Source organism: Herpailurus yagouaroundi, unplaced genomic scaffold (genome assembly GCF_014898765.1).
Source record: "Herpailurus yagouaroundi ecotype Mexico unplaced genomic scaffold, PumYag 189, whole genome shotgun sequence".
Lineage (NCBI taxonomy): Eukaryota > Metazoa > Chordata > Mammalia > Carnivora > Felidae > Herpailurus > Herpailurus yagouaroundi.
Window position 1 is genome coordinate 7,984,702 of NW_024412420.1, and position 20,563 is coordinate 8,005,264.

At 38.6% G+C, this 20,563-nt stretch overlaps 1 long non-coding RNA gene across 4 annotated transcripts in view; it reads right to left on the reverse strand.

Annotated features, from left to right (window-relative positions):
* LOC121044768 (uncharacterized) overlaps positions 1-19,843 on the reverse strand; it is a 184,468-nt gene extending 164,625 nt beyond the window's left edge. For all 4 annotated transcript variants that reach the window (XR_005797468.1, XR_005797467.1, XR_005797466.1 and 1 more), the window contains exons 1-3: positions 19,812-19,843; positions 3,759-3,799; positions 2,978-3,038 (exon numbers count right to left, since the gene is read on the reverse strand). This is a non-coding gene — a long non-coding RNA (uncharacterized LOC121044768). The remainder of the gene's footprint in view (positions 1-2,977; positions 3,039-3,758; positions 3,800-19,811) is intronic.
* Positions 19,844-20,563: the final 720 nt, after the last annotated feature.

A 20,563-nucleotide genomic window follows, 5' to 3' on the forward strand; every position in this document is an offset into this window, starting at 1 on the left:
TGTACGGGGGAGGGGCAGAGAGAGAGGGAGACACAGAATCGGAAACAGGCTCCAGGCTCTGAGCCATCAGCCCAGAGCCTGACGCGGGGCTCGAACTCCCGGACCGCGAGATCGTGACCTGGCTGAAGTCGGACGCTTAACCGACTGCGCCACCCAGGCGCCCCAATATACATGATTTTTTTAATAAAAACGAATAAATGGAAACCAAACTTCTTAAAACACACAGACACACACACACACACACACACACACACACACACACACACACACACAGAGTTTCAGAAGCTACATGTATTCCAGGCTTCTAGTTAATATGCAATTCAAAAGCACTGAAAAGTTGTGGGAGGAGTCTGGCAAGGGTTTTAATAATGAATGGAGTTTGGGAAGGAAGTAGAACGGGATTTAGTGAAGGGAAAGAAATGTTGTTTCGACTTTGTACACCTTGGTATTGCATTATCTCCTTTGTGAATAAGCATTATTTATATTAGTATTACAATTTGGAAGAATAAACCAACTTTAAGAGAGAACATTAAAAAAAGAGGGGCGCCTGGGTGGCTCAGTCAGTTAAGCGTCCAATTTCGGCTCAGGTCATGATCTCGCGGTCCTTGAGTTCAAGCCCCATGTCGGGCTCTGTGCTGACAGCTCCGCGCCTGGAGCCTGTTTCAGAATCTGTGTCTCCCTCTTTCTCTGACCCTCCCCTGTTCATGCGCTCTCTCTCTCTGTCTCAAAAATAAACAAACGTTAAAAAAATTTTTTTTAAAAATTAAAAAAAAAATAAAAAAAATTAAAAAAGGAAGCATGTAATTGGGAAGATGGGATTGATATACAGTTAGCTTAAATTATATTTCAACCTTTAATTTCAGCTCAGAAATCCTCTCCCCTCTTTCCGGATTATAGGGTAGTTTGACTAATGAATGGGTAAAGAAATTGTGACATATACATATAATGGCATATTACCCAGCCATCAAAAAAGAATGGCATCTTGCCATTTGCAATGGTGTGCATGTAGCTAGAATGTATTCTGCCAGCAAAAGAAGTCACTCAGAGAGACAAATACTGTATGATTTCACTCATGTGTGGAATTTAAGAAGCAAAACAGATGAACACGTGGGGGGGAGAGAAGAGAGGGAAACAAAACACAAGAGACACTTAACAATAGAGAATAAACTGAGGGTTGATGGAGCAAGGTGAGTGGGAGATGGGCTAGATGGGTGATGGGCATTGAGGAGGGCGCTTGTGATAAGCACTGGGTGATGTATGTGATAAGTCACTAAATTCTACTCCTGAAACCAATATTGCACTGTATGTTAATGAAAATTTAAATTAAAAAAAAAAAGAAATCTCCTCTTTTTGACAGCCTTCCTTGTATTTTCCCTCTTTTCCTCAGATCAGTATAGATTATCCCTTATCACGCACTCACTGCTGTGAATCGATGTAATTATTAGAATTTTAATAACCTGTTTCCTTCAGTAGAGGTGGGATTCCAGTGTTTTATATCTTACTTGTTCCTAGCTTCTAGTATAACGCCAGAGTCCTGCAGGAACACAATAAATTCCTAAGGAGTCTCATATCACTTATAAATCAGTAGATTTGCTATTTTTGGAACCAGTCCAATTAACCCTATTCCATCCACAAGCAACATCCTTAAATCTGACCAGTAATCAGTGGAACCAATCTGGAATATAAAATGTCAGACTGGTGACTAGGTCTTAAAAGCTAAAAATACATTTCCAATAATTAGAAAAAAAAAACATGAAAATAAATAATCCCTGCTGAACATCATAGTGAGTTATATATGGAGATAAAACATGGATACGCATCATAACATGCATAGGCTATGTCAAATATGCTTCTCAGATATGTTAATATCATTATATATAAAATGATAATTTCAGCAAACCTTTTTGTGCTTACCACATGACAGATATTTTTCTAAATTATTACTATCTCATTCAATTCAGTGCACTATTACCATGATTTAACAGGTAAGGAAACCTAGGCAATGACAGGGTAACTAATTTGTTAAAGATCACTCAGCCAGAAAATACTGAAATTCAGAATTTAGTTCAGGTAGTCTCAGAGTCTGTCCTACTTCTATAAAGGATAAATGGATTTTAAAGGTTTAAAAAAATACTCTTTAGGGGCACCTGGGTGGCTCAATCAGTTAAATGTCCCACTCAATTTCAGCTCAGGTCATGATCTCACAGTTCTTGGGTTTGAGCCCCGCACCAGATTTTGCACTGACAGCATGGAGCCTGTTTGAGATTCTCTCTCTCTGCCCCTCTTTCACTTGAATTCTCTCTCAGAATAAAGAAATAAACATTAAAACTATTACTCTTTAGTTTTCCTCCATGCATAAAAAAAACTTAATTTATAAAATATCTTAAACGTTTCTATATACAACATCTCAAAAGATTTATGTTAATTGGAAAAAAAATCCATCACTCTCTTAAATTGAATAAAGTCAGAGGGTTTTTTTGTGTGGTTTTTTTTAACATTTTAAGAACTCTCTGCATCCAATGTGGGGCTCAAACTTAACAACCCCGAGATCAAGAGTCTCGTGCTCCCCGACTGAGCCAGCCAGGTGCCTCAAGGTAAAGTTTTTTAATTGAAAGTGTTTTTAAGAATTCATCTTATGTAAATTTCCCCTCAAACTAGTATTTTTGTCTATGGCCTCCCTCTCTGGTATCATCAGTCACTACTCAAAGAGTTCCAGTCAAGGCACTTGGACCTGACCTCCCCACCCCATGTTCAATGTCATCTTTGTATTCTGATCATTTTATTTTATAAAAAGTTTACCGGTAGAAATACAGATGCTTCTTAAAATAGCTTTTGAGCACATTAGCCTATTTGTCCTACTTTTGTATATGCATTTGCCCTTTCCTTAGGCCAGGTCTTTGAAGCACAGGAAACAGGTAAAAACAAGTCTCTGACAATAACCCATGTTTCAGGTTGTCCATTCACTTGCCCATCTTACCCTCTGCTCTTTGTTCTTTTCTCCTCAGCTTGAACTGCTGATTTGCTGTTCCATGCCTAGTCTGAAAAGATGATTGGGCACTTTAGAATTCCAGTAATTAATTTCTAGATCTTGAGTTAATTACATTATGCTTATGCTAAGTGTTTCTAGACTGCATTTCCTCAGGTGGTTAAAGTGTATATTCTGGTTTTCAAACACTTCAGCATAAAGATCACACTTTTCTGAATGTGGTCTTTTTCAGAAACCTTCAAATTCAGAGCCACAGAGAACACAGTTTTCCATGCAGAGCCTGACCAGTGCAGTGCAGAGGGGATGGCTGTCTCCCTTCCTTACAGACAGAATTGACAGAGAAGACCTGTTACACTGCTGCCTCACAGAGGGTGCTGTCAGTGTTACCTTCATTTTCTATCTGTTAATTCATCACATTCTATTACCTGCTCTTTTGTTAAGTAATAATCTCTATGCCCAACATGGGCCTCAAACTCACAACCCTGAGGTCAAGACTCGCATGCTGTACTGACTGAGCCAGCCAGGTGCCCCTGTATTAACTGCTTTTTAAAAAAAATTTTTTAACGTTTATTTATTTTTGAGAGAGAGAGAAAGAGCACAAGTGGGGAAAGGGCAGAGAGAGAGAAGGAAACAGAGAATCCAAAGCAGGCTCCCCAGCCTGAGCTGCCAGCACAGATCCCAACGCAGGGCTTGAACTCACAAACCACGAGATCATGACCTGAGCCAAAATTGATCGCTAACTGACTGAGCCACCCAGGCGCCCCTATATTACCTGCTTTTAAGCCAGGTCTGTTCCAGCTTCTTCCTAGACAGCTGATAATTTTTAAAGGAACAAATTGAAATATATTATAATAAACTCCTCCAAATCTTTTCTCAGTTACACCAGATAATAAATATTGAGATCTCCGATTGTCATTATATGTCGTAGGTATTTCTTATACTGCACAGAAAGCATCTGTGTGTTTGATAAGCTTGCCTCTGTGTTCCCTCATGTCACTGATAAGCAAGTTGACTGGGATGCAAATAGAACTCACTAAGGGTGATTGTTCAGGCTACTTACTTATGTCATTTTTTATTCATTTATTCATTCATTCACTTATTCATTTGGTATACATTTTTTGAAAGCCAGTTATGTATGAGAGATTGTGTTATGTTCTAGGAACATAAATAAATAGAAAATAAGTCCCATATCCCCAAGGAATTCACAAATCAATGGGATACAAACAAATGAACAAAATATTATGATATGGATAGAAAGTAACTAAGACAGTACAAAATAGACATTTCTAGAGAGAAGAGATTGATCATGTTTTTCTCTTTCCGGCAACTTAGTACCTGACACAGAGAAAGCACTAAATGCGTATTTTATGAATGAACATCTACTGTCCTTAATAAAAAAAAAAAAAGTCATTTGATTAGGGGATTTTCTTCTGCAGTAACAACTTTAAATCCCTCACAATTTTTGAACAAAGATAAACAAATACTCCTACCAGATCTGATAAGGCGTGTACCATCCTTTTGCTGAAAACTGCTGTTAAAATATCATAAACCACGGTCGAGTAAACCAAATTTAGTTTTAAACACCTACTGTGTGTTCCAGGTATCACCATTCAATTTCCTCCTTTCTTTGCCAAATGAATGTCTGGCACGATGTTTTTAACTGGGAAAAGTTAAACCACCACCCATGCTCCAAGATTTTTGCACTTCTATCCCCAATTTCAAAACAATTAAGGATACATTCCCGTAAGTTCTTTTACTTGTTGTGTCCAAGAATTATTTCTTCACACTTGGTATCCGTCAGGACTTTTTAAATACAAACAACAGAAACCAACTTTGACTGATTTAGGAATAAAATGAATTCATTAAAATGATAGTGGGTGCATTACCAATTGAGGGGACAGCTTTAGAACCAAGCTTTGCAAATGGACACAGCAGTGGAGGCCAGGTATCAAAAGCAACAGAGTGAAAGAAGGGCTAGCATCCCTTACCGAAGGGTGGATCCATCCCAAAGCTTGTACCAAGCAATGCCACTGGACACTTGAATTTGTTCTGCCATCGGTACCCCTAGAAGCTCAATATGTTGCTGCTTCTACCCAACAAAACCCTCAGTAGAATGGAGCCATCTGATTGGCCAAACCTGAGTCATGTGCCTATATAAATAGGCACATCTTAGTGTCAGGAGGCCAGGAATCATGCAGTCCCTTCCACCCACAAGGGCTTATAATAGAGGGATCCTTCAAACATGAAGGTGTTGGGGCTCTAATGCTGGATAGTCCAAGGTGGGGAAAGCAAAAGAAAAACGTCCGTGACCCACCTGCACTGAGTGAAGTACATAATAGAGAAAAAAGATTATAATCCTTGGCAAAAAAAAATACCAGAATGAAACATGGAACAGAACATTCCAGAACAAAAGTATACTCCCTGGTTATGCCAGGTGTATATATAACCAATATTGCATCTCTCTCTCTCTCTCCAAAGAGTATTCCTACACATCACTAGAATATCTTCACACACAAAACACATTCCCTTAAATCTTATAATTCTTGTGAATTTTCTGTGTGTTGTGGAAAGTTGTGGAGCCTTCTATGGCTTCTATGGGAAGAGGTATACATTTGTGTATGAGCAAGTATTCCATTTTCATTGCAGATAATACAGAAGGCACAATTTTGCAAACAGGAGAAAAAAATGACACATGATTCTGCCACACCCAAACAACCAGCAATGACTCTCCTTTTATTTAGTTAGTTAGTTATTTTTTTAGTGTTTATTTTATTTTTGAGAGAGAGAGAGAAAGAGAGAGAGCATGAGAGAGGCAGAGAGAGAGGGAAACAAACAATCCGAAGCAGGCTCCAGGCTCCAAGCTGTTAGCAGAGCCCGACAGGGGCTCGAACCTATGAACTGTGAGATCCTGACCTGAGCTGAATTTGGATGCTCACGTGACTTAGCCACCCTGGTGCCCCTGACTGTCCTTTTAGATGTGTATGTCCATGCATTTATTGTGCTTCTATAGTCATAATACAAAGTTTGTATGCATTTGTGTGTAAGTTTATGGTTTATAGCATCATACAATATATTGGTTTAATCTTGAGTTTCTAAATTAACAAATTAACTGAGAAAACATTCTTAATGTTGAAATTTCTGCACTGCTTCTATATGAATAGATTATTTCTCCTTTTCTTTTCATTCTCTGTCATTTTTTTTTAATTGCCTACTCTTGAAATATTTTAATTTGCCTCTGCCTCCTCAGGAAAAGAAAGTCTTTTCAATATTTTCATCTTGTATGATTTTTGCTTACTATCTCTGGACATTTTTATTTTCTTGAGAGGTATTACTCAAAATCAGGTAAGGAGACCAGTTGGCATTTTCACATAATTGGCAAGTTCCTCAGGCAAGAAGACAAATATAACACATCCCCTGCAGGTTGCTGAAACATTTCCCTCAGTGTTTATACCTCCAAGGTATTGAGATGGGCTCTCAACTTTCTTGTTAACCAACAGCAAACCCTTCCTATCACTGCTGCAGGGAGAAGCTGGGTTTTGACACCTTGAACCCTTTTGAATTTCTAAGAGGCTGGACTTTCTGGAAAATTCTGCTTTCCCTCCCTTCTCTACTCTTCTCTCACTAGTTACCTGTTAATATGAAAAGAGAACGGGTTGGTTCAAGAACAGCGGTTTATACTCTAGTAGGATGAGGTTTCTGAGATGGCATGGGCAGAGCAGAATGAGAGCAGGTGCCAGTATCAGACAGATCTAAGCTTCAATCCCAATGCTTTCACTCCATAGTTGTGTTGCAGTCAGTGAGTTACTCACATTAGTTGAGCCTCCATGTTCTCGTCTGCAAAATGGGAATAATAATATAGACCGTACTGGCTTGTTGTATGTACATGGCTGACCCCATAAGCAGTAATTCATTAGCAGTAGTCCAAACTATGCTGACATCTACTGAATCCATAGAAACTCACCCCTGAATATTTTAAAAATTCTCTTACCTTTGCTCACTTTTTAGCTTGTCGTATTTACTGTGGGTTCTCCTATATAGCCAATTAAAACAACTGAAAACAATAATTATTTTATTTTGCCCTATGTGGAGGATGCATACAATATACTGAACTGAAACCAACACCCTCCCACCAAGTTTTGCTTACACAATAACCTTTCCAAATATTAGCTGCTTCTCTCCACAAATAGGACATTGAGGATTTGGGTTTTTCTTTTTTTCAATTTTTTTAACTTAAGCAGCATACTGTTTCATAACCCCTGCAACTTATTAATAGGTTTTGTTTGTATAATGCTTTTTGTGTAAGGTGTCATTTCATGCCAGTGCATTATCTCTGCTTTGTATGTTTCTAACTACAGATTTCCTCTTTTTTCCATAAGTTGGTTAATGAGAAATGGCTTCCTTACATATCTTTGTTGGTTCCAAATAGATGTCTTTATTTAACATTTAACATATGTGTAAAAGTAAATGCAATTAAATTTTTTTTCACCAAAGTTAATATTAAGGACATAAAAACTACTTCCAGAGGAAATGAACTAACATCCCTACATAATTAATTCCTGTGATCGCAGGAATATCAACTGGCAGAGCCAAAATTCAAACCCAGGGCAGTGTGATTTGAAAATCTATCCTTTCTCTAATACTTCATGTTAGTTGTTATTGGACACTATATTAAAACAAGATGCCCTCCATAAACTAAGGGCAAAACATCGTTACGTAATTTTCACATCATTGTAACATAAAAAATAACTACCTTAGAATTTGATGATGTGTGGGGCACCTGGGTGGCTCAGCCGATTAAGCAGCCAGATCTTGATTTAGGCTGGGGTCATGACCTTGGAGTTCATGAGATAAAGCCCCATGCAGGCTGCGTGCTATCCTCGGTGCTGACAGCACAGAGCCTGCCTGGATCCTCTCTCTCTCTCTCTCTCTCTCTCTCTCTCTCTCTCTCTCTCTCCCCCTGTTTGTCTCTGCCCCTCCCCTGCTCTCTTTCTCTTTCTAAATAAATAAACTTAAAAAAAGAATTTGATGATGTGTATCAAAAGTCTTTAGGTCTTTCAAACATACACATCCTTTGATAGTTATCCTGGTGAAAATATTAATTAAATGTAACCATAAATACTTATCCACAGCAATCTCAGAGTTGTTCGTAATACCTCAGGAGGTAATTTCAGCCCTGGATCTCAGCACTTTTCCACTTTCCATCACATTGCCTCAACATGCTTGCCCTATCTACTTGGCTATTTATGCTCACATATTTAGTGGCTTTTCCTTGACTTTTTGTGAGGGCTTGACTTCATCAATAAGTGCACACTGGGACAACTCTGTGAAGAAGAGCTGTGTATAAGAAGTGACAGAGGTGATGTTGGAAAAGTTCTTGTGACTAAAATGTAAATCTGATGCTACTCTAATGCCTAAAACTTTTATTGACTTCCAATCAAGTATGGATCAAGATCCTTGCTTATCTAGACCTGCCTATCTATTTAACTCTGTGGAATACCACCTCTCTTGTTTTCTGAGCCCCAGCTCTATTGAACTATCAATTCTTTTTTTTTAATGTTTAATTATTTATTTTGAGAGAACATGAGAATGAGCATGAGTGGGGGAGGGGCAGAGAGACAGAGAAGGAGGGAGAGAGAGAATCCCACGCAGGTTCCACACTCTGTGTGGCTGGGTCTCAGAAGCCATGAGATCATGACCGGGGTTGAAATCAAGAGATGGTCGCTTAACCAACTGAACTGCCCATGCACCTCCAGCACCATTAATTTTTAAGATGTTCCCTCCACTCCAGGATAATTGCAAGTGCTGTCTTCTACCCCAGAAAACTTCCAACATCTGTACTACTTTGACAATGCTTACTTATTCTTCAGTTTTCAACCCAGGAGCAAATTCTTGGAGAAGCCTCTCTAAATGTGAATTGCAGATGACCAAATATTTCAGGTAAACAAATACTTTAGGTATTTTAATACAATATTGTCCCAGATATTGCATATGATGTCTTGTCTTCGGGACTGTGTCTCAGATTAGAATAGATCTTCCTTGGGGCTCCTGGGTGGCTCAGTCGGTTAAGCGTCCGACTTCAACTCAGGTCACGATCTCGCGGTCCGTGAGTTCGAGCCCAGCGTCAGGCTCTGTGCTGACGGCTCAGAGCCTGGAGCCTGCTTCGGATTCTGTGTCTCCCTCTCTCTCTCTGCCCCTCCCCCGTTCATGCTCTGTCTCTCTCTGTCTCAAAAATAAATAAACGTTAAAAAGTTAAAAAAAAAAAGAATAGATCTTCCTTGTAATTACTGGTGTTTAGCAATTTCACTTTGAATTTTTAGCCATTATCAGAGTATATAGTCATGTATTTACACAATTATTATCTCTTTCTCCCTACTACTTTGCAAGCTCCATAAGGAAAAGACTATGTCTGCTTTGACCACCATACTATTCTATGTACTGGCACAATAAAGGAAGAATACAGAAGTTCAGTGAATATTCTAAGAACAAATGAAAAAATTAATATAATAAAAATACATATGTAAAGGTGAAATTGCAAGCTAATAGTGAAATATTTTTAATGGGATGAAAGAGTACATCTTGAATACCTTCAGTCATTATTAATAGTTTAGTTATTTTAGTTATTACTATTATATTAAACACTTGTTGAGTATTCTATTTCAGATACTAATGAATTTGAATTGCAATAAGTACTTTGCAAACATCATTTCCTTTAATCATAATGACAACCCTCTATGATGTAGTACTTATTAACACGGCCTCATAACATTAGAACACAAAGAATTAGAGAAGAAAAGCCATTTTTAACAGTCACAAAGCTAGCATGTTGCAATCTGGATTAGAACCTTTGAGCCCAGGGCGCCTGGGTGGCGCAGTCGGTTAAGTGTCCGACTTCGGCCAGGTCACGATCTCGCGGTCCGTGAGTTCGAGCCCCGCGTCGGGCTCTGGGCTGACGGCTCAGAGCCTGGAGCCTGTTTCCGATTCTGTGTCTCTCTCTCTCTCTGCCCCTCCCCCATTCATGCTCGGTCTTTCTCTGTCCCCAAAAAAATTAAAAAAAAAAAAAAAAAAAAAAAAAAAAAAGAACCTTTGAGCCCAACTCCAAAGCTGGTGTATTAATAAATGTGCTATATACGCATCGTACTCAGATATATTTTTGCAAGAAGTGGTGCTTAACTAGGTTTTCCTACATAGAGCAACAGAAACTTCATTTTTTTTTTAATAATTTTTTTTTAACGTTTATTTATTTTTGAGACAGAGAGAGACAGAGCATGAACGGGGGAGGGGCAGAGAGAGAGGGAGACACAGAATTGGAAACAGGCTCCAGGCTCTGAGCCATCAGCCCAGAGCCCGACGCAGGGCTTGAACTCACGGACCGCGAGATCATGACCTGAGCTGAAGTCGGACGCTCAACCGACTGAGCCACCCAGGCGCCCCTGAAACTTCATTTTTAATACATATATAAATACTATCCAACAAAAGTAGGAGTGTCTGTGTGTATGTGCATGCGTGCACATATGGTTGCACAGAATTAAGTTTTGTTTTGTTGACTTAAGAATTTTACAGAAGTTGGGGTGCCTGGGTGGCTCAGTCAGTTAAGCGTCTGACTTCAGCTTAGGTCATGATCTCACGGTTTGTGGGTTGGAACCCTGTGTCAGGCTCTATGCTGACAGCTCAGAGCATGGAACCTGCTTTGGATTCTGTGTCTCCCTCTCTCTCTGCCCCTCCCCTGCTTGTGCTCTGTCTCTCTCTCATTCAAAATAAACAAACATGAAAAAAATTTAAATAAAAGAATTTTACAGAAGCTGTCCAGAGCACTTGTTAAGAATAACTGTAGTCAGAGGCGCTTGGGTGGCTCAGTTGGTTAAGCGTCAGACTCTGGCTCAGGTCATGATCTTGCGGTCTGTGAGTTTGAGCCCTGCGTCAGGCTCTGTGCTGACAGAGCCTGGAGCCTGTTTCAGATTCTGTGTCTCCCTCTCTCTATGACCCTCCCCCGTTCATGCTCTGTCTCCTCTGTCTCAAAAATAAGTAAACGTTAAAAAATAATTAAAAAAAAAAGAATAACTAGTCAGGGGCACCTGGGTGGCTCAGTCAGTTGACCATCCGACTTTAGCTTAGGTCATGATCTTGTACTCTGTTGAGTTCCAGCCCTTTGTAGGGCCGTGTGTTGACAGCTCAGAGCCTGGAGCCTGCTTTGGATTGAATACCTACCTCTCTCTCTGCCCCTCCCCTGCTTGTACTCTGTCTTTCTCTCTCTCAAAAAATAAAATTAAAAAAACATAAAAAATTTAGAAAAAGAATAATTGTAGTCATAATCTCCAAAAACATTGTATGCATACATACGTGCATACATATATGTGGATATATATACATACACACACTGGAATATCTGCCCCAGGAAAAGATAACTTTGTAAACTTACTAAGTACCAACATAGTTATGACTCTTGATAACACATTAGGAAAAGCCATTTGCAACTAAATAGACTTTGGGTTTCACAGACTTCCTTTCTCTCTTAATTTAAGCACAGCCTATGATTTCCAATACAAATTTCCTAACACAAATTAATTTGTTACCAACAACTCAATATTATGTTAACTGGTTTTTTTTTCCTGCTACATATCTTGTGGGAAAAAGATTATTCCAGATTATTTATACATTGGCTATTAAAAGAAAGAGATATAACCATTTACCTAGTGAGGAAGCGCAGAGCTCACTACATATGCCTTAAAGTTTGTTTCATGTTAATTAAAGCCACATGAAGCAACATGCATTTCCTTTTTTTTTTTGTATGTAATGCTTTTTATTTTATTTATTTTATTTTTTTTATATATGAAATTTATTGTCAAATTGGTTTCCATACAACACCCAGTGCTCATCCCAAAAGGTGCCCTCCTCAATACCCATCACCCACCCTCTCCTCCCTCCCACCCCCCATCAATCCTCAGTTTGCTCTCAGTTCTCAACAGTCTCTTATGCTTTGGCTCTCTCCCACTCTAACCTCTTTTTTTTTTTTTCCTTCCCCTCCCCCATGGGTTCCTGTTAAGTTTCTCAGGATCCACATAAGAGTGAAACCATATGGTATCTGTCTTTCTCTGTATGGCTTATTTCACTTAGCATCACACTCTCCAGTTCCATCCACGTTGCTACAAAAGGCCATATTTCATTCTTTCTCATTGCCACGTAGTATTCCATAGTGCATATAAACCACAATTTCTTTATCCATTCATCAGTTGATGGACATTTAGGCTCTTTCCATAATTTGGCTATTGTTGAGAGTGCTGCTATGAACATTGGGGTACAAGTGCCCCTATGCATCAGTACTCCTGTGTCCCTTGGATAAATTCCTAGCAGTGCTATTGCTGGGTCATAGGGTAGGTCTATTTTTAATTTTCTGAGGAACCTCCACACTGCTTTCCAGAGCGGCTGCACCAATTTGCATTCCCACCAACAGTGCAAGAGAGTTCCCGTTTCTCCACATCCTCTCCAGCATCTAGAGTCTCCTGATTTGTTCATTTTGGCCACTCTGACTGGCGTGAGGTGATACCTGAGTGTGGTTTTGATTTGTATTTCCCTGATAAGGAGCGACGCTGAGCATCTTTTCATGTGCCTGTTGGCCATCCGGATGTCTTCTTTAGAGAAGTGTCTATTCATGTTTTCTGCCCATTTCTTCACTGGGTTACTTGCTTTTTGGGTGGGGAGTTTGGTGAGCTCTTTATAGATTTTGGATACTAGCCCTTTGTCCGATATGTCATTTGCAAATATCTTTTCCCATTCCGTTGGTTGCCTTTTAGTTTTGTTGGTTGTTTCCTTTGCTGTGCAGAAGCTTTTTATCTTCATAAGGTCCCAGTAATTCACTTTTGCTTTTAATTCCCTTGCCTTTGGGGATGTGTCAAGTAAGAGATTGCTACGGCTGAGGTCAGAGAGGTCTTTTCCTGCTTTCTCCTCTAAGGTTTTGATGGTTTCCTGTCTCACATTCAGGTCCTTTATCCATTTTGAGTTTATTTTTGTGAATGGTGTGAGAAAGTGGTCTAGTTTCAACCTTCTGCATGTTTCTGTCCAGTTCTCCCAGCACCATTTGTTAAAGAGACTGTCTTTTTTTCCATTGGATGTTCTTTCCTGCTTTGTCAAAGATGAGTTGGCCATACGTTTGTGGGTCTAGTTCTGGGGTTTCTATTCTATTCCATTGGTCTATGTGTCTGTTTTTGTGCCAATACCATGCTGTCTTGATGATGACAGCTTTGTAGTAGAGGCTAAAGTCTGGGATTGTGATGCCTCCTGCTTTGGTCTTCTTCTTCAAAATTACTTTGGCTATTCGGGGCCTTTTGTGGTTCCATATGAATTTTAGGATTGCTTGTTCTAGTTTCGAGAAGAATGCTGGTGCAATTTTGATTGGGATTGCATTGAATGTGTAGATAGCTTTGGGTAGGATTGACATTTTGACAATATTTATTCTTCCAATCCATGAGCACGGAATGTTTTTCCATCTCTTTATATCTCCTTCAATTTCCTTCATAAGCTTTCTATAGTTTTCAGCATACAGATCCTTTACATCTTTGGTTAGATTTATTCCTAGGTATTTTATGCTTCTTGGTGCAATTGTGAATGGGATCAGTTTCTTTATTTGTCTTTCTGTTGCTTCATTGTTAGTGTATAAGAATGCAACTGATTTCTGTACATTGATTTTGTATCCTGCAACTTTGCTGAATTCATGTATCAGTTCTAGCAGACTTTTGGTGGAGTCTATCAGATTTTCCATGTATAAGATCATGTCATCTGCAAAAAGCGAAAGCTTGACTTCATCTTTGCCAATTTTGATGCCTTTGATTTCCTTTTGTTGTCTGATTGCTGATGCTAGAACTTCCAGCACTTTGTTAAACAACAGCGGTGAGAGTGGGCATCCCTGTCGTGTTCCTGATCTCAGGGAAAAAGCTCTCAGTTTTTCCCCGTTGAGGATGATGTTAGCTGTGGGCTTTTCATAAATGGCTTTTATGATCTTTAAGTATGTTCCTTCTATCCCGACTTTCTCAAGGGTTTTTATTAAGAAAGGGTGCTGGATTTTGTCAAAGGCCTTTTCTGCATCGATTGACAGGATGATATGGTTTTTCTCTTTTTTTGTTGTTAATGTGATGTATCACGTTGATTGATTTGCGAATGTTGAACCAGCCCTGCATCCCAGGAATGAATCCCACTTGATCATGGTGAATAATTCTTTTTATATGCCGTTGAATTCGATTTGCTAGTATCTTATTGAGAATTTTGGCATCCATATTCATCAGGGATATTGGCCTGTAGTGCTCTTTTTTTACTGGGTCTCTGTCTGGTTTAGGAATCAAAGTAATACTGGCTTCATAGAATGAGTCTGGAAGTTTTCCTTCCCTTTCTATTTCTTGGAATAGCTTGAGAAGGATAGGTATTATCTCTGCTTTAAACGTCTGGTAGAACTCCCCTGGGAAGCCATCTGGTCCTGGACTCTTATTTGTTGGGAGATTTTTGATAACCGATTCAATTTCTTCACTGGTGATGGGTCTGTTCAAGCTTTCTATTTCCTCCTGATTGAGTTTTGGAAGAGTGCGGGTGTTCAGGAATTTGTCCATTTCTTCCAGGTTGTCCAATTTGTGGCATATAATTTTTCATAGTATTCCCTGATAATTGTTTGTATCTCTGAGGGATTGGTTGTAATAATTCCATTTTCATTCATGATTTTATCTATTTGGGTCATCTCCCGTTTCTTTTTGAGAAGCCTGGCTAGAGGTTTGTCAATTTTGTTTATTTTTTCAAAAAACCAACTCTTGGTTTCGTTGATCTGCTCTACAGTTTTTTTAGATTCTATATTGTTTATTTCTGCTCTGATCTTTATTATTTCTCTTCTTCTGCTGGGGTTAGGCTGCCTTTGCTGTTCTGCTTCTATTTCCTTTAGGTGTGCTGTTAGATTTTGTATTTGGGATTTTTCTTGTTTCTTGAGATAGGCCTGGATTGCAATGTATTTTCCTCTCAGGACTGCCTTCGCTGCGTCCCAAAGCGTTTGGATTGTTGTATTTTCATTTTCGTTTGTTTCCATATATTTTTTAATTTCTTCTCGAATTGCCTGGTTGACCCACTCATTCGTTAGTAGGGTGTTCTTTAACCTCCATGCTTTTGGAGGTTTTCCAGACTTTTTTCTGTGGTTGATTTCAAGCTTCATAGCATTGTGGTCTGAAAGTATGCATGGTATGATTTCAATTCTTGTAGCTTATGAAGGGCTGTTTTGTGACCCAGTATGTGATCTATCTTGGAGAATGTTCCATGTACACTCGAGAAGAAAGTATATTCTGTTGCTTTGGGATGCAGAGTTCTAAATAGATCTGTCAAGTCCATCTGATCCAATGTCTCATTCAGGGCCCTTGTTTCTTTATTGACCGTGTGTCTAGATGATCTATCCATTTCTGTAAGTGGGGTGTTAAAGTCCTCTGCAATTACCACATTCTTCTCAATAAGGTTGCTTATGTTTATGAGTAATTGTTTTATATATTTGGGCGCTCCGGTATTCGGCACATAGACATTTATAATTGTTAGCTCTTCCTGATGGATAGACCCTGTCACTATTATATAATGTCCTTCTTCATCTCTTGTTACAGCCTTTAATTTAAAGTCTAGTTTGTCTGATATAAGTATGGCTACTCCAGCTTTCTTTTGGCTTCCAGTAGCAGCAACATGCATTTCCTAAGATGAATGGTTAGTAGTAGATTTGCACTCCCTAAGACATGAGACGTGGTTAAGGTTATGATCTGGAAATAAGGCAGTCCATGATAATGAAGCTCAAAGATCCCCTGTTGGGCTACATTGTATCTTGGAATTGATGTGGAATATTATTTGCCTAAGTGTACACATGGCATTTATTTAAAGCAATAATAAATAATAGATTCAGAGTTCATCTGTGGGAAAAATGCCAATTTTTTTCTATGAGTATTTAGTGCATCCTGATACTAAAAGGATTTAAACGTGTTATTTTATTAAGACTTGGTCTCTTGCCAAATGAGAGTAATTTTATGTTAGTTTGAATAAATCTTACCACATAGTTATTTAATTATGAAGGAGATGTTAAAAAATATAAGAGATCACAAACTTCTCACTGAGTTGAGGGAACTAAGCTAGTTAAAACCATATCTCTAATAAAAAGAGAACATCCTGAAGGGTTTCACAGAGAACAGCAATTCATACAGAGTTCTCTTTCTGTATTTGGGTGCCTTATGGTTTTCATTCAAGGTGACAGTACGTTCTGGATGCTGTATAAGATACGGAATTAAGAATGTCTAAAAATATGAATTTTGCAGTATTCAGGCTCATAATAAAATTATTATCATTTATGTGAGCATCTATACAAGAATGAATTCTTTTTTTATTTTTTTTAATTTTTTTTAACGTTTATTTATTTTTTTTGAGACAGAGAGAGACAGAGCATGAATGGGGGAGGGGCAGAGAGAGAGGGAGACACAGAATCGGAAGCAGGCTCCAGGCTCTGAGCCATCAGCCCAGAGCCCAACGTGGGGCTCGAACTCACGGACCGTGAGATCGTGACCTGAGCTGAAGTCGGACGCTTAACCCACTGAGCCACCCAGGCGCCCCAAGAATGAATTCTTATAGTCACAGGATAGAAGCTTGATTCTCAGAGAGGTCAACTGCAGAAAGGCATTAATCTACCCTCTAGTCCCCTTTGCCATCTGTGAAGAGATAGGGAAAACCTTTGGTTTGGAAATAGATCTGAGAAAAAAGAAACATAGCTTGAGTATCTTTTGAACTTCCCTCAAAAATGATTAAAGATGAGAAAAATCTTAAAATTGGGGTAATACAAAACAAAACAAACAACAAAAAAAGAATGTAAACATCTTACGTTAGGAGGCAATAGTTTGGTTGAAATTAGTTGCCTGGTGCCATTTATTTTGCAAGGGGTCATCTCCATAGCAAGCTGGGACCTGCCCCTTCTGGGGGAAAAGAATCTTAAGGCTGCCATCAGCTGTGAATTAGATTATAGAGGCATCAATCTTATTAAATACTAAGAGAAAATTCTAGTTAATATGAATTTCAACACACCAACATTCTCCACTTTTTCTGGGAAAGATTGTTAGATTCAGTATGGCTCAAAAGTTACCATCGAGCTAGGAAGCAGTAAAGTGGTTAAGAATTCAGCTTACACTGCAAAATGTTAGCACTGTAAAGTATGCCGGAAGTGACATCATTGCCCAGGTCTATAAACATTGGCGATTTTAGGCCCCTGTAGGTAAATAATTACTACACAATGAGCCAAATTATTTTTTTAGATACGTAAGCACAAACACCCCTTAGCTGGGAATTTAATGAATCAGTTCTGATATTGGTAATGGTCCACAAATGATGTATTTTAGGCAAAATCTTAAGTTCGAAAGATGAGAGATAAGTTTCTGCTCTGGAAGTTCATTAGGATTGCACCAGCTTGGGAATTAGAAAACATGGCATGGCTTATACCTTGTTTGTTTACAGAGCATTGCATATATTTGTGTATTTCACTTATCATCTGCTTTTTAAGGTACATGTGAAATATAAGGGGAAAATGTATGTATTGGTTACATTATTAGTTATGTTACTAATTAAATTAACTATACTAAACTACCAGTTGAAAGTCAGTGAGATGAGTAGATTCAGTGGGAGTTCACAGGAAAGAAATGTAATTCAAAGTAATGATGTCAGGAAATTTACCAAAAGAATGTACATTTATTTATTTATTTATTAAATTTATTGATTTTGAGTGAGAGGGAGAATGAGCCGGGGAGGGGCAGAGAGAGAGGGGACCAGAGGATCCAAAGCAGGCTCTGTGCTGAGAGCAGAGAGCCCAGTGCAGGGCTCAAACTTATAAAACGTGAAATCATGACCCAGGCCAAAGTTGGACACTTAACTGAGTGAGCCACCCAGGTGCTCCCAAGAGAAGGTATATTTAATTATGGATTGAAAAACAAAACCCAAAAACCTTTTAAGAAGATTTAACATGAATCAGCAAGGGAAAGAGTACAGGCAAAGTCAGAGAAAGGGAAATCTAATGAAATGCATGCAGAAGAATATGGCTGAACCCAAACCCAATATTATCCATGTTATGGACTGAATGTTGTGGTTCCCCCCTCAAAATTCATATGTTGAAACCCTTCCTCTCAGTGTGATAGTATGGGGAGGTCAGGTCTTTGTAAATTAATTAGGATTAGCTGAAGTCATGAGGGCGGAACCTTCGGGAATGGGATTAGTGCCCCTGTAAGAATCCCAAGAGAGAGCCTGCTTCTCTCTGCTCTCTGCCATTAGAGGATACAAGGAGAAAATGGCCACCTGTAATGTGAAAGAAGGCTGTCACCACAACCCAACCATGCTGGCGCCCTGCTCTTGGATTTCCAGCCTCCAGAACTGTGAGAAAAACATTTGTTTTTTAAAGCCACCCAGTCTGTGGTATCCTTTCATAGCCTGAATGGACCAAGACAGTCTAAGAGTTCTTGATATCTATGAATAGTATTTTGTTTAGGGTAACTTTTTGCATGTCATTTAGCTTCTCTTTGTAGATGTTAGCATTTTTTGCTTACTGATTATATTGGCAGAAAAGGTAGATTACAAATTTTTAAAAACAGAAGACATGTATTGTATAACAAAGATATACACATTTTGCATGAACTCCTATTTTCTCTATTGATTCAAAAGCAAATCTTCATTAGTGATGACTAATGATGCAGGTGCATTGCATAAGTGATGTATCTGTTTATTCTTTTCTTTGATGTTGGTAATTTTGAATTTATATATTTTCATAGAGTGACTGTGGCTTTATATGTTATGAGGTGTTTCTTCTTTTGCCTTTCAGCTAAAGTGAAATATCTGTAACTATTTTCAGCATTACTTCTCTTATCTGTCACATCCCAAAATGTTTAGATTTATGTGGGCAGTTTTCTGCCCTTGTGTTCTGAATATATTTTTTATTTAAAAAAAATTTTTTTTTCCAACGTTTATTTATTTTTGGGACAGAGAGAGACAGAGCATGAACAGGCGAGGGGCAGAGAGAGAGGGAGACACAGAATCGGAAACAGGCTCCAGGCTCTGAGCCATCAGCCCAGAGCCCGACGCGGGGCTCGAACTCACGGACCGCGAGATCGTGACCTGGCTGAAGTCGGACGCTTAACCGACTGCACCACCCAGGCGCCCCTGAATATATTTTTTAAACTTACAAATGAGTATCTATTGGAGCTTATAAAAGTAACAAACACGGTGTCATTATTATACAGTAAAAACTCAGAATATAGTTCACTGACTGCTTCCAATAATGCAATAGACTATACTTAGGGCAAAAGTTCTTCCTTAAAGGAAGAATCTTGTAGTCACATTAAAGTATCTTAAGTGTATGTGTGTGTGTGTGTGTGTGTGTGTGTGGTGTGTGAATTCATATATTTTTTTTATCAAAGTCACTAAGGATAATATATTCTTTGAACATTTATTTACTTATTCATTTTACTTATGAAAGTACTTGATACATATTAGTTAGTACAATAGTCACTCCTTATCTGTGGGAGGTATGTTCCAAGACCCCCAAAAGGATGACCTTGGATATTACTGAACCCTACATATACTCTATTGTTTCCTGTATATATATATATATATATATATATATATATATATATATATATACACCTATGATAAATTTTAATTTATACATTAGGCATAGCCAGAGATTAACACCAATAACTAATAATAAAATAGAACAACTGTAACAATATACTAATATACTATGATCAAAGTTATGTGAATGTGGTCTCTTTCTCTCTTTAAAAATATCTTCCTACACTATACTCACCATTCTTGTGATGGTGGGGATGAGAAGATGCCTATGTGATGTGAGGAAGTGAGGTAAATGACATAGGCATTGTGACATAGCGTTAGGGTGCTATGAACCTTCTGACAATTCGTCAGAAGCATTATCATGTGCTTCCAGACCCTGGTTGACCATGGAAAGCAAAACCATCCATAAGGGAGGGGGGACTACTATATTTGTTCCAGTGCATATTAGGCACTGTGGGAGGGTTAGAAATGAAAAGGTGAGTGAACAAAAGTTGCTATTCTGAAGGAGCTACATGCAATTATTTGGCAGTTGACCTGATTCCGAGTTGAAAAGTTCTTGCCTATGTCAGGATCCTATTCCCGCCTGGTTGAAATAAATTCAGAGCACATTTTTCATAATTGCAGCATAAGTGACAGCTTCCAACCTTCTTGAAAACAAAAGCCAAACTCTTTATACTGGCAAGCAAAAGAGTGATGATGTGGCAGGTAGGGGAATCGCAAAGGGCCCGAGAAAGATTTATATTGCTTTTTACTAAATTTGGATAAAAGTTCAATAGGAATTAAACTCTTTTCCTCTAAGCACACTGTGGGGAATTATGAAAGACAAGGCTAAGCTATGCTGAACGTGGCAGCTTATTTATTGTTTTATAGATTTCTATTCAGAGAAGGACACAACCAGTAATGCACTTGCCGCTGTTTCTCATCTATTTTGTCTTATTTCTGCTTGTGCAGATCCCACTGCATGTATCTTGTCGAATTTGAGTTTTA